Source organism: Bombus vosnesenskii, unplaced genomic scaffold, assembly GCF_011952255.1.
Source record: "Bombus vosnesenskii isolate JDL3184/JDL3185 unplaced genomic scaffold, Bvos_JDL3184-5_v1.1 scf7180000013262, whole genome shotgun sequence".
Lineage (NCBI taxonomy): Eukaryota > Metazoa > Arthropoda > Insecta > Hymenoptera > Apidae > Bombus > Bombus vosnesenskii.
The window spans coordinates 2769594-2784376 of NW_022882922.1; positions in this window are offsets into that span (position 1 = coordinate 2769594).

The window sequence follows — 14783 nt, forward strand, 5'->3', positions numbered from 1 at the left end:
TTGATGTCCAACGTGTATCCGACACAGATAAATGCCTTAAATCGGTAATAATCGTTTATGAACAATTTCTCTCTGCTCGTACGTCAAAGACATGCAACATATTGTCTTTTATCTTGTTAAAGAAAATCAAAATAAAATCCTCAAACGCGTAATATCCTTTATTTCAATAACTCATTTTAACATTTCTATCTTTTAAATCTTGAATTTTCTGTAGAGTACTCACACTGTATGAGAAGCGTATCAGAGTGACAGATTAAGCAAAGCCTTCAAACAAATAACGTCCATTATTTCAATAATTCATTTTTAACATTTCTGTCTTTTAAATCCTAAATCTTAAATTTTCGTGCGTACTAACACTTAATTATATAATATGTTAATATAATATGCACAGAGAAGAGAAGATGACCAAGTAAAGAAATGCTAATCTGATTATTTCTGGTACACTCAACGATTGAGTAATAATGTGCAATACTTTATTTATATCTGTTCAGATAATCGTCTCCCTAGCTCTGCAGTATACAGGGTGGTTGGTAACTGGCGGTACAAGCGGAAAGGGGGTGATTCTACGCGAAAAAAGAAGTCGAAAATATAGAATAAAATTTTTTTTTTATTTTTTTTTTTAATTTTTCCATCGAGACAACGATCTACAGTGAAATCCGTTATAACGTACCGCACGCGTACCGAGCGAAAATTCAAAGTCTATTTTCTCGAAAAGAAAGCCTCAAACGAAAAATTTTTATTCTACATTTTCGACTTCTTTTTTCGCGTAGAATCACCCCCTTTCCGCTTGTACCACCAGTTACCAACCACCTTGTATATTTATAGGCATAGTACGCGCATGTGACAAAATTGAACAGTTAATCTCGCGAATACGTCGAATACCGATAAGAAATATATCAATACTTGCAGTCAAAGATTGGATAAAAATCTTCGAACGTATAGTCATAAAACGTACAGTATAACGATTTACAAGAGAAGCAATTCAAGGTGCATGATACTGCGAGACCTCGCGAAGAGATACTTCCATCACATTCGTGAAACACCGGTTACGACAAGTAAATAACCAGATAAGATACCATTTACGTTCAACTGTTCGAACAACATCGTACATCCCCGCATTTCTCAACGCCAGATATCTAGGTACATGGATATTTTCCAAGTAATGTACGTGCATCGTTTCCATTTCTAGAATAATCAATTCTTTAAATCCGTGGTTAATGAACCGAAGTGAGGACGTCGCTGTTCACGGTACGTGTAAACGTGATTCGCGTTGCTTTCACGATTCGATCGACCCGTTAGAATCGAGTAGAGAAGCGAGCCAGGAACCGATGAGTTCCTGCAACTTGAACCCTTGTTGGCCGTGATTCCCGCCTTCCTGACCATTCAACTGTCATTAGAGTTATTTATCGGCTCTGAAATGAATTACAGTCGGTGTAAATTCTAGGCTGACCTACCTGACCAATGGTATTACCGGATGAGGCGCCATGAAATCTTAATAATGACGACAGCGCGTCTATCCAATCGTTGCCGCTGTCTATTCCGGACTTGTTCTCTCTATTTCAAACGAAGTGCTCAAAGAAGAGCGTCAATCCACTTTGTAATAGAAAGAAAAAACGGGACTACTTGAAAGAGAATAATATGAAGATGTAAAATCATCGTATCCTAAAGGATGAAGAGTGAAATGAGAATGGGACAATCGAGTGAAAGAACGTTGTGTAATTTATTAATTTCGATACTGTTAGATCGAATACGACAGTAATTTTCTTATTTTTCATGTAGAATAAAAATCGAAGATTACTATGAATAGTATCGCATTTTCTAGAAGAAAAAAGATTTTTTACAATGAATGAAATTGAATCATATAAAAAAAACTATAAAATCATATAAAAATCATATAAAATCATATAAAAGAAATTCATAGGAATTACATAAAGTGAGAAACTGGAGTTTGTACAATAGTCACGAATGCACAGTACGGACTATATTCTGAGCAGAAACTTACGAGACCTAATGTCTTGTAATATAATAAATTAAAGGCCTAATTTAAGCCACTGATATTCTCACGTAGAAAAATTAAAAAAACAATGTCCTCAAGTAGATTCGTGCTTGCAGTGAAAGCTGAGATCTAAAAGCAAAGAAGGTTGAAGAAACTAAGCTGTAATCGTATCATTAAGCTGCAATTGTAACCTTTGATCGTACCATCGCTTCTCAAACGTTTCTTTATCCTCTTTAAAAATTGAGAGATTTCAAGAGATTACGAATAGCCAGATGCAATCTCTCGAGTTAACGATAGAATTTAGTGCGCGTAATTTAATGATGTTATTTGTACGCCGATTAATGGCGTTTGATGAATTTCCACTATTTGAATCATTCTGTCGATCATGCGACCGGCCAAACGGATTATTATTTCGCTTCTATGAATTACCATCGACAACGTCAACTGTTCGGCGCATGAAGCCATTCTCGTTCATTTGGCTGCTACGCGAATGTGTCGCCTATATTTGAAACTGATTGGATACTTCAACAGCCAGAATGTATGTTTCTCTCGTTATTTACCGTCGTTCCAATATTTTGTTCGTTTTTCGTGAGAGCCAGCTGCAATTAACATGGAGCAAATGCGGGTACTTCGTAAACAGAAAAAATACGCTTAACCCTGGCGATATCAATTACGGTTATTTTGTGGAAATTTGTGTCGAGAGATTCTGTTTGAAATATTCATTTTTTGAAAATTGTTTAAATACAATTTGGAAAAATGTTGTGATTATGTAAACGCATAAGTATTGACTGATGAAACTTTTTAGTATGAAGGTCAGGAGTTAATCAAATATTAATGATTTATGAAGAAATATCATTTATTTAGAATATGACGACATTCTTTAAAATAATGCAAGGTGCTGAAATAAATTTTATACTATTAGTGTACGCTGAGTTGGTCTCGTAATTCTCTACGAATCTCATCATTCTCTGTGAATCGTAAATGTGTTTTTCATTGATCATAAAGTCAGAGAGAACTGTTTGCCGAAATAGGATTCCACGTAATTGAAGGTAGACAGAAAACTGGAGTTTGGTGTTATCTACCGGTAATAGAATACAAAATTCCATTTTATACGAATAGCCCAGTTGAAAAAGGATTATGCAAACGCAGTCTCACGTTACGTCCGAATATTTGTACGCAACAAAAATTATACTTATTCAAATTTATTCATAAGGTTTTTCTATCTCGCAGACATAATTGATACCTACTGGTGCCGTGTAGAATCTCCGAGTCTAGAATGAAATTTATCGATACGAGGAATGGGCGAAGCTTTCTTGGTAGACAGAGGAAAGAAGAGAAAAGGAGATTGCGCGTCAAAATAAGAAACAAGTGCGACAAAAAATGAGAAGAAAAATGAGAATGAAAATAAAAAAGGGGAATGAGAAGGAACGAAGAAAGAAACAAGAAACGAAACGAACGAGTTACCGTAATTTTCGCTCAACTTCTCCACGGTGCTCGGCCAGCGTGCGTCCTTTTCGTTTCATTATGTTTCAACTTTCGTTAAAGGGGGAAACGAAAGTAACGCTCTCGTAAATGAAAAGGGAACGGAACGAATATTTCTGCGGTATAATGAAAACTTCAACGCGCTGGCTCATTAGCCGCGATATTACGTGACTGTTTTAACGTGACCGCGACCAAATCGTTCCTCTTTTTATTTTTCTTTCTCTTTTTATCGTTTCCTTTCTTTGTAACCAATACGTACGCAATACAACATGTGTATGATGAAGTGCAGGAACGTGCCGAAATGTGTACAACGACAGGAATTAACGGCGGAACAAAAATGCACGCGCCGATACTTCTGAAACTGAAGTACCGTAAAACGCAACAATTTAATTGTTAGCACGCGTTAACGTTGATTCTTTGTTACAATAATATTGAGAATATTAAATACATGACGAACTCTCGAATTCCCTGTTTTTCTTCTGTAATTGATTGCATTGCTGTAATAATAAAGTTTGAATGGAGAATTTAGGATATAATTAATTTGATTGGATATTGAATATTCCAATATCTATCGAAACACATATAGAGTAAAACGAAATGTTCCTGTTTCTTTGGCCTTTTAAAAACATATAGGCGTTTCGTTTTCAGAAAATAGATCGACGTGAACCATGTGTCAATCGCCCAATTCAATACAACCAGAAAGTAATTTAAGTTTGTTCAATTTATTGGAGGATGTTGGCTGTTCTTAATTCTCGTTACAGCGATTTCCAAGTTTCCCAACAATGCTAGGTCTTACAACAGTTTAATTGAAATCCGGAAATAATCGGCGAACGTGCGTGGAGTTCGAGGTATTCGCCGTTCCAATTGCCCCGTTTTTACAATTTATTGAATTTGTTCAAGCTGAAAGAAGCACTGACTGTTTGGTTTTCAAGAGATTTTCCTTTTCTTCGTTCTTTAAATAAACAATCATTTTTTTCATATATATCGCTTGAAGGGGAAATATCTGCCGATAGTTCGAATAAATTAATTGATAGTTTTTCGATAAATGAAAGATTTATTTTAAAATCATAACTCGACAATCCGATTAGTCATTTCTAAATATTATTATATATGTTTTATTTATTATTATTTCGATTCGTATGGTGAATTTACATATATGTATATCCTGTTGATACAGTTTCGTAACGTTTATAAAAACATTATTGTCAAGATCGACCCTTGCATGTACATTCAAATATGTTTTGCTTCCTTCTAAAGATATAACACTAAAATACTTGTCGTGGCAGTCGTACCTATGCAGTTATTTGGTACAATTATTTCAATTTTCCTAGATTTAAGTCGATCTGCTGCTTGATTAACGATAAAAGAATTATTAAAAATATTATGAAAAGAAAAAAACGATGATTTTATACTAAAGTAATTTTATGACGAATTAATAACGATAAATTTTTGAATGTTATTTTCTGAGAGAAAGCGGTGGCCTTGATTTTATTTTCTGTGAAAGTTCTTTATTAAATTTATTAGCATACTCCTTTCTTTTGTTATTGTTCCATTTCAATCTTGACAAGAGAAAGAGAAAAAGAGAAATAACCGGGTTATTGCGGGAAATTACGTTCCTCCGATTGGAGCCAGCCTGATATTAGGTTCGAATCGATGTCGACGACGCACTTCTATGTGCTCGCCAATTGTCAGCTAGGATACAATCGTGATATCTGCATGTGCCAATCCGTCAAATTCTGGCTGATTTGCCCACTTGCTATGATTACTCTGCCAATCTGCGTCGCGACGATACGTTAATTTGCTGATCGTGCTTCAGGAATGTCGAAGCAACATTCTCGAAATGTTATGCGCGTAGAGTACATAACAGTTTTCCCTACTAATTGCACTTTGTTTCATAAAAATATGCACGTGAACGAAAAAGGTTTGATAACAGGTTTCGATAAATTTTCTGAGTACTTTGAAACAGGCATAGTCATTAATACTTTCTAAGGAACTTCTTGACACGTTTCTTAAGGAACAGCCTCTTGTCATTAATGGCGGTTTTCTGAGAATATAACTGGTAAGTGTTAATGATCCTGTTTACGGAGAGTTATAGTTCCTAGGCGAAACATGTAGAATACAGCCTTAGAACAGATAAATTGGTTGTAAGAAAACTTGTTTGAAGGTAGTAAAATGTGTACCCTGTCAAAAATGAAATTCCCCTATTTTTACTAAAAAATCGAAATTTGTTATTTTCTAAATCAATTGTCATATTTTTGTGGGAGAAACAAGATATACTAATTTGTGGTGTGTATTTGCATCTGTGTGTATTTATTTCTAAGCTGTCGATTCAAACAGAACATATATTATTGGTAAGTTTGAACATCTTATATTTGCTTGCCCTATTGATTGAATTTACCATCGTTTGTTTCTTCTCAACAAAGTGGAGTTCTCAAATTTATAACATTCCTCTGAAACATTCCAAGAGCAAGGAGAAAAGGATTCCCTTCCAACAGGCATAAAAAGCACTTCTTAAACTTGTAAGATTTAAACTCTCAATAACTTTGAAATACAACCAAAAAATGTGTAAAAGTCAAACTTTTAATTATAAAATCATAAAATCCGCGAGTACTTTTTGACCGGATCGTCGTATAAACTTTCACAATTTTAATCACTGAACTGAATATCTTGTGTATTAAGCAGTCATATTCTGATTTTTCGCGTGAGGTTATACAAACGTAGTTGTTACGTACTTGTTATTACACGTGTTTGAACAGAATGTATAAGAATAGATATTCATGACGAACAAAAAACTGGAATTACGTTTACCATCCGATATTGCATACGCCATGAGAGACACGTTATTCGAGTGTGCATCGATCCTTTTCCTCGTGGTTGAATCGTTCCTGTCGCTCTTATAGGGTTGGCCACGACGTTCAAAATTATTGCTCTCCACTTACGAACAACTGGAACTCGTGCATTCTCTCATGGAGAACAAAGCTAGGACCACGATCTGCAGAAACACGTTACACTGGTAGCAACAGCACCTTTGTGATGGAGAAGATGGACCAGCGGTATCATACAAAGCTAGTGTCTTCTTAAAATGCTTGATATTTCCTGGCAGTTCGCGGCTGCTCAGTTTACGTGAATAATTAGGAACTCGTAGAAAGCTCTATTCCTACGATCGAGCTGGTGTAGCTGTATTCTTCTTTGTCATGACTTGGTACCAGAGTAGTAAATCAAAAATTCGCATAGTTCGCATTGTTAGATACCATAAATTACGTTTCATTCTTCTTACGGCGCATTGTAAAATCCCAGAAAGCTCGTAAGCGCTAATTAATTAAACTAGCACAGGAACATTGGTTAACCGCGGCTGGGATATATTGAAAGTGAAATTTAGCCCGCGGCGACAGAACATTAATAAGACGAGTAATTTGCTTCGAATTATCGAAAAAGGTACAATACCGTTGCTGTTACAAAGTCGTTTTTTTAATGTAAAAATTGGTGCGTTTGAAGGCGTTAAGCTTCGATATTTGATTTTCCAATATGCAATTTTTGTAGAATTTCGATATACGTAAGACAAATAATATTGTATATTTTAGGTGAAACGTCTACGAATACTACGGAATTTGAATTATCCGTATTATTTTGCATAAAATGACATTCTAAATAGAAAGGAAACCAAAGGTTATGGAAGAAATTTCTGAATCTCTCCATCAGAAAAGTTTGATTTAAATATATAATTTTGGATTCATAAACAAGAAGAAAATATCCAAATAAAGGAAGATCAAATATACGTAAAATTAAAAAATGACAGGGTATCAGTCTATTATTTCAAACTGAAGTTTAAGTTACTAAATATCAGATCTCGCTTCACGGCATCTTAAGTATTCACCCGCGCTACAGTGAGTCCGGGATCAAAGTGGTTCTGTTTCATTAAATTGCAAAGCATTTCACATTGTAGTCAAACTTATGTGCCATGAACATATCAAATTTATTATATGAATTATACGTGAAATTGGATTCAACCACATAGCTCTTGACGTAACAAGTGTTCGAGAATCACAGAAGCGGTACACAGGGACATTGGTGATCCTTGAAAGGAGAGAAGCAGATAGAAAATAGATAGAAAGAGTAAGAGGAACGTGTGCATGCAACAGAGAGGACGTACAGCCTCGGTCATCTTATTTTTTGATCGTTTTTGACGACTCTCCTCTCGATGGGTCGACGTGGCCGTTAATTAGACCGGCTGGTGACTTGCCCTCGGCTGCACTTGGCAATTGCAACAGCGGCTTAAGAATTCAAGGTGGCGTAATCTCTCTCCCATGCGAGTACGGACTGGAAGAGGCGTGCACAGGTTAAAATAATTCAGCGTATTACATGCATAGTTTAGCACGCGAGCCGACGTCTGGCGTCGTAACCACCGACCTTCTTCACCGTCCCTTCTTCTGTTTCCCCATTCCTTCTTCTCTCGATTTATACTTCCCCTTTCTCTCCCATCCTTTCATTCTCTCATTTATTTCTTCTTTTACCTTTCTTGAACTTCCCCTACAAACATTGCACTCTGAACCACGACTTTAGTCCACCATGAAAATAGTAAGCAAACTTTCGAAGCTCTAACTGAAGTGCTAGATTTTACGTTGCTGGCTACCATCAACTACTGGCAAGTATTAGCTTCGTGTATAGTTTAAATAAAAAGGAACTGTTCGTGCCATGTGGACCATAGGTGAGATACGGTAATCAGCGGAATACAAATTTTCATTAAATAAATAAGTACTCATTCAGATAATAATGTATCTAAACGAAGATTAGTGTTAAGAATATAGCATATTTTCTCTTCATTGCTTAATTATATAGGATATTTACTCCGACGCAGGTTTTTTATTACAACTTAAAATACCTTACAAAACCTTTAGCTTTCTCTTTAATTGTTAGTCGTGTTTCTCCTCCAGTCAATAGATACGCATCTTCGATAGAGTTTACGAATTTACAACGTTGCTGGTCCTTGTTTCACGAGATTGAAAACAGCGCTTTTCCCTGATACGATTTTCAATAACATTAATTTTATCGAAATCGTAACTGAATTTGATGGAAAGACGAGGAGGAGGAGTAACTGGAAATTCTATTTATTTTCATGTATGTACTACCATAATTTTTATACAGAAATTGGAACTGAAACAAACGTTAAAATCATTACAGATATTTCACAGGTATACCGTGACCCATAACGGAATATTTAGGACCACTGCTTCCACAGGTTAATACGGAACATCATCGAGCCGATCGATCGAACCCATAAATTCTGCGACCGAATTCCCCATGACACACCGTGCCGCTACTTCGGTTCGGTCCGTTGTGTAATACGTTCTTTCCGGTAAAGACACGATTACAAAGTCACGTGATCGCAAATGGTCGGCCCAAGTCCGCGTTGATACAGGCGCAGACGCGTGAGTATTTAATAATGTGCATTAAAAAATAATTACGCATTCCGTAGAAAGCAGGCTTTTAAGCCGCGACATACATTACGAGTACGGCCTGCCCAGTCGGATTCACAAAGGGTCCCGCCACATGGAATTTTTCATGAAGGTTAAACCCCTCTGAAATTACTTATTCGCTCCGGCTGTTCCACTCGAATAAATATGCTTTGAAGTGATACTCTGACCGCGTCGCTTTATTGCGAACACCAGTGCCTGTTGACGTGAAGCGCCACGGAGATATATACGTATGCATCAGAAACAACGAAATCTCGGACTATTGCGAAGGCTGTTTCCAGATAGACAAAATGAGAAACACGTATCGTAGAGTCAAACTTTCGATCTCTTTATCTGAGTTTGTCGTATTTTGTTGATTGTTTGTGGATATGGTCCATGTTTTATATATAATACATTATCGGTCATAAATATTGACACAGCTGTTGATACTTAGTACAGGTTGAATGTTTTTCATTGCCTTCATCTCCTAATTAGTTTATTATAAATCTGTTCATTGTCATAATACGAGGCTTATAATATAAGATATTAAACGACTTTGTTAACATTTCTCAGTCATTGTAATAAACAGTGTTAATATAGAAAGCGATATTCATTTATTTGTCAGCTATTTCTTCTATAGTAGATAAATGTAGTTTCAAGACATCTTTACACATAAGTAAAATGGAATTCTCTATTTATTTCAAATCGTCATCATCCATGGTTACGTAAAACCGCGTAATTGACCGTGTAACAGAGAGTATATATATATCGTTGAACCAATAATTATCGTGCACCTCTAAAAGCAGATTTAAAATGATGGCCTCATTTTTTTCGTAATAATCCGCAATATCGTTTGCGAATCGTTCGTCACACGCGACGAACGTTTTTATCATTATCGCCTGATGTTATTCCTTTTTATTTTTTCTTTCGCGAACTTACCCGGAGCTTTATACAATATCATTTTTACGCCGCGGTTTCAAAAAAATACACCAGCGAGAGAGGTCGATACTCAATACAGCGAGCCACGTTTCGCCGCGCGAAAAAGAAAAATTGTCACGCAGCGAAATTGACGCGAATCGAATCCAATGGAAAGAGAGGATCGCGACCGCAATGCAACGAGACCGATGTCCCTGCAAGACGAGATCCCCGTGAGAATACGAATGGACCATTCGGTATAATATCCGCGGCCCTGTGGCTTCGTCGAGCATTATTATCCCCCTCGAAACGCCCTTCGCGCGCTTCTACGGCCACAATCTAAATCTTACTTGTTAGTTACGACTTAGCAACAACCGACGATTATGGTTTTGCGGTAATTATAATGACGGACAACGCAACAGCCCCTTTGACAATCTCGCCAACCCTATTGCAGCAACCATGACCCGTGCACTTTGATATCCGACCCGTCTTGTTTCGCTGCACAAGAAAAGACCGGTCCTCGTCTCGAAGGCGAGCCAGTCCCAATGCGCGCTTTGTATGAATTTGTATATACGATAACGTGCTCGGATACTTATTGCATCCTCTCGATAAAGTGTGGATGAAGAGAATGATTAAGCGAATGAATCTTTGAGGGGATTGCTTTTTGTACACTTCTTTTTGCTTGGTGCTGCAGTAGATATTTATCGAAGAAGTATTTCTTGAGCAATCGTGGATTTAAAGGGTGAAAGTCGATGTATGGACATGAAGTTTGAGATATTAGCTGTTAATGGACTGATATTGTTGCGAGAAGTAGCTATAAATATACTTTATTTTGTCTTGGAATCGTGTTCGGCTGTAGAGTGTTTTAAATTATGAAACAGGTAGATTGAGTGTTCGAATGATCGGTTAATGAGTAGTTGGATACTCACTCGACGTTACATAATGACTTATGCAGTATGTGTTAAAGTTCCTTTCGATTAAATAATTGTCGCTAGATATATGTTATACATATTAAAGAAAATGTTAGAGATCTGCGAATATATTGTTGTAACAGATTCGATGATAAAGGTATATTTATACCATTCTCCATTGTTTAGGTCAGATTTAAGGTAACAAAAGTTTATATAACATAAGAAGAACAAAAAGACGTCTCTAAAAATTGAATAATGAATCGCTTAAATAAGAACTATGTTTGACCTACAAATGAATTCCCAGTCCACGAATATATCACGAAGTATGTAACTTTATTCCCTAGAAACCATCCTTTCATTCTTCCGTGGTATCATTGACTGCAACGTTACCCGTGACCGCAAAACATGGCAGTATTTCATAATACCGAAAGAACTACATCTGCCGGTAAAAACTTGGAAGAGTCAACGGTATTGGCAAACTTTCGGATCGGGACAACACGTATCGGAGGAATATTCCTCGAAAAACGAAGCATAGGAGCGTTTCATTTTTCTCATTATCTTCCTACGATGTAAGAGCTCTTGAAACTCGTCGCTGAGCGGTGTTCTTTCGGCCGCATCGAGAAATTAATAATCCCATAACGGAGCAACTTTTGAACGTTACCGCGGAACTGTCGCCACCAGCTCGGTATCGAAGAATTCCCGATAGCGTGTCGGTTAATTTGGATCTGCGGAAGGCAGAGTAAAAAATAAATATAAAAAAGGGAGAGAGAAAAAATCGGGAGAGGCCTTCAACGCCGCTAACGATACACAACGTCCGTTTGAAAAATAACCGTGCCGTAATGGCAACTGGCTAAGTACCTCCAGCCGCGTCGCTGACTGTTCGTCATAATCTGTTCACGTTCTCCGGTGTGCTCGGATCGTTCAAGCTTGCGACAATGTCAAGGTGGGTCGCCGTGGGTCAATTGGACAAATCTGGAGCAGAATTTTTGAAGTCTCTGTTTTAAAGAAAGTTCCCTTGACGTTTGACGAACGAGACCAATCCCCAGTTTCTCGCGAGCTCGAGTGGATGCCTGTGAAAAATCGTACCTCCGTAAATGGGAGTTAAATACGTAATTAATGTTCCAGCGAGAAAAGCTGTATCGTTAGCGGCAGCCTTATTTTGAACGCTGAACAGTGTTTGGTTTTAATTATTTTCAATGGCGCTGCTTTGCGAAGTCGCTATCCATGTTTTATCCCTGTCCAAAAGTGCAATATCGATCAATTCATACTGTATCCACGCTTTCGCGGTCTTATTATATTTCAGCGTTGAATTGTCCTATTTGTGCAATTGTTCGTTGAAACTGATTGTTATATAGATTGCGACTGCGAGTATTTAAATGACTACTGATAGTATGGTTAGTTCCTATAGTGGATCAATTATTTGATATTGATATCAGAACATTTTAATATTTGAGGACATTTTTAGATTCTTGTATAGATAGATATATTTCTTAGCGAGTAATTCTTAAAAGTTCTCGATACTTGCAAATTTCTATATACGTGCATGAAAATTACATATCTAGAATTTAACAGAATATTTCCGTGTGCGTTGATCTGAACGAGTGTTCTAGTATTTTACTCAAAGACGAAGAAAAACTGCAAAGGCGAAAAATGCTAATAACTTCACTTTCTTGCAAGGTTTGTATTTTATAAGCAAAGATTGTACAAGTTTAAGAGGCGACAATGTTTATGGCTTATTTTATTGAAGAAGTTTAGAATGCTCGCCAATCATTTTCAGTAAAACTTATACCTTACCTATCTATATACATAAATATTTACGAGGAAAAGGAATACTTCGCTCGTATTAACATATACACACGCTATACGATTTGTCAAATACTCGACAAAAAGTATCACCGTCTACGTTCTAAATACATTAAGCGTCTACGATATTACACTTTTTCCCGTATGATACGTACAGCTCCTATTATGGCTCTCAGTAATAATATTCGTAGATTTACGATCACGTAAGTTCCACACCGAAATATACAAGTGCACGTGTATTACGAGCAAAAAAGCATCGTTTGCTTGTAGTAAAAACTAATGAAGTTGTAAATAGTTCCAGCTTTAATATTAATATCGGATTAAGGAGAAAAACGTTTTACGATTTATTACTCGCATCTTTTACGTTCGACACACTTAAACCGTGTCAGTTTCCGCTTAAGGAAAGGAAATATGCGTAGAAGGAGGATCCCGTAAATTGCTCCTGAACGACATCCGTTTTTTCGCGATTTCCGCCTCGATCCATTTCATTCGTAAAACCTAGGAAATCGCTGTCAAGATTTATTTGCGATAGTCAGTTGCTTCGTTGAAAAAAGGTAAGAAAATTTAATTAGAACGCTTTTTAATATTTAGACGAGTACACATGGATTAATGAAATACGTGTTCAGTAATTTGCGCAAAACTTATTATAATCGGTCCCATCATTTTCTGTTGCTGTAACGCAGGATAAATTTTCGCTGTGTCGATGATCGGCACGCGTTAATGGTAGCGATTAAACATTATTGATTCGTCGTTAGCGCGTTAACAGGTCCCGTGCCCGGGGAAAATTAAGCGTTCTGGCAGAATTTCAAAATAGAGAGAAAAGGTGAGATTGAAAAGTTGCACAGAATTATTTAAAGTCCCGATATTCTGATCATACTTTTTTCGTACGTACATCTTTTACTTACTCATCATTTTATTTATGTAACGTTTATAAGAAAAATCTATCTTCATCTAGTAAATCTTATTTCTATTAATTATCATGAGCCATTGCCATACGAAAAATATTAGATTTGATTTCAATTTTGATTGTCAGACACCTCCTTTATCGATTGATATCAATTTCATTGCATATCTCACGCGTGACCGATTGTTTTGATTAGATATTGCATTATGAAACGCATATATGACATCGTTGCCATATGACTCGAACACGTTAAGATTTACCCTCCGCGACCAAAGTTATTACAGAACGTGTGACAAGTGGACCGCCAAATAACGATGGCGTTAATATTTATTTTTCACGTTTTCGTACCGAGCGTAGCGCCTATCCATCGAGCACAATTTTATTCGTTGCTTCGCCCTGATTCAGCGTCGACGCCCTCTTTTAAAGACTGTTTTCGTATCTCCAGTTTAACGTTATAATGAATGTCGTTTCCGCAAAGCTGGATAAATTTAATCTCCCCGTTCATGTTATTCGACTCCACTAATTTCTGCCGAGCCTGACGGTTCTATTTTCCCCTACTTTCCTTTTCTTTTCGTCTATCTTTGCTTTTTGTGACCGAGCCACGAAAGCTTGAATAGAAGCCGGATGAGACGTCGAAAAAGAAAAATTCCCGCTAAAAACGACGTGCAGGCGATTAACGAAATACGAATAAACTACATAAATTAATAGATATATTTGTTTACGGAAATGTAAGGTGCGAGTGAGCTTGAATTTTGGAGAACTCAAAGATATGGATACTTAAAATACTTGAAATGAAGATTTTCACGTTTCAGCGGATAGTTTCAGCGGATATTTTCAATAGTACAAAAACTTTTAAAATAACAGGACAGAAAAAGATAGAAAAACATTTTATTAGTAAAAATGAAAAGAACGATAGAAATGGATATCGATCGTGTTAACGCAGTAAAATAGCCTGAAAGCTTGGTCAAGAATCGTTCGTTTCCAAATATTTTCCGTTCGTTTCGGTGTTTTCTCTGCTCAAGCACGATTATTATTGATTCGAGTATCAGCGACCGTTTAGCATAACCAACTGTAGCACACGCGCTGTTCAAAAAGCAGCGGAAACGACCCGAATACATGCACGAATATATTAACGCGGATTCCGTACTCTTTCGTCGATGGAATTTCTCGCATGCACGCAGACGAACGTCACGAACGATAGAGACGTACAAAGGGTCTTATTTTTCAATTTCTGCGAGTTCGAATCGACTTTGAAATTGCATTTCTTCTTTCTTCCATTTTCCGTATTGCTGTCTTTATCCCTTCTCTTGTAAGGGTTCTAG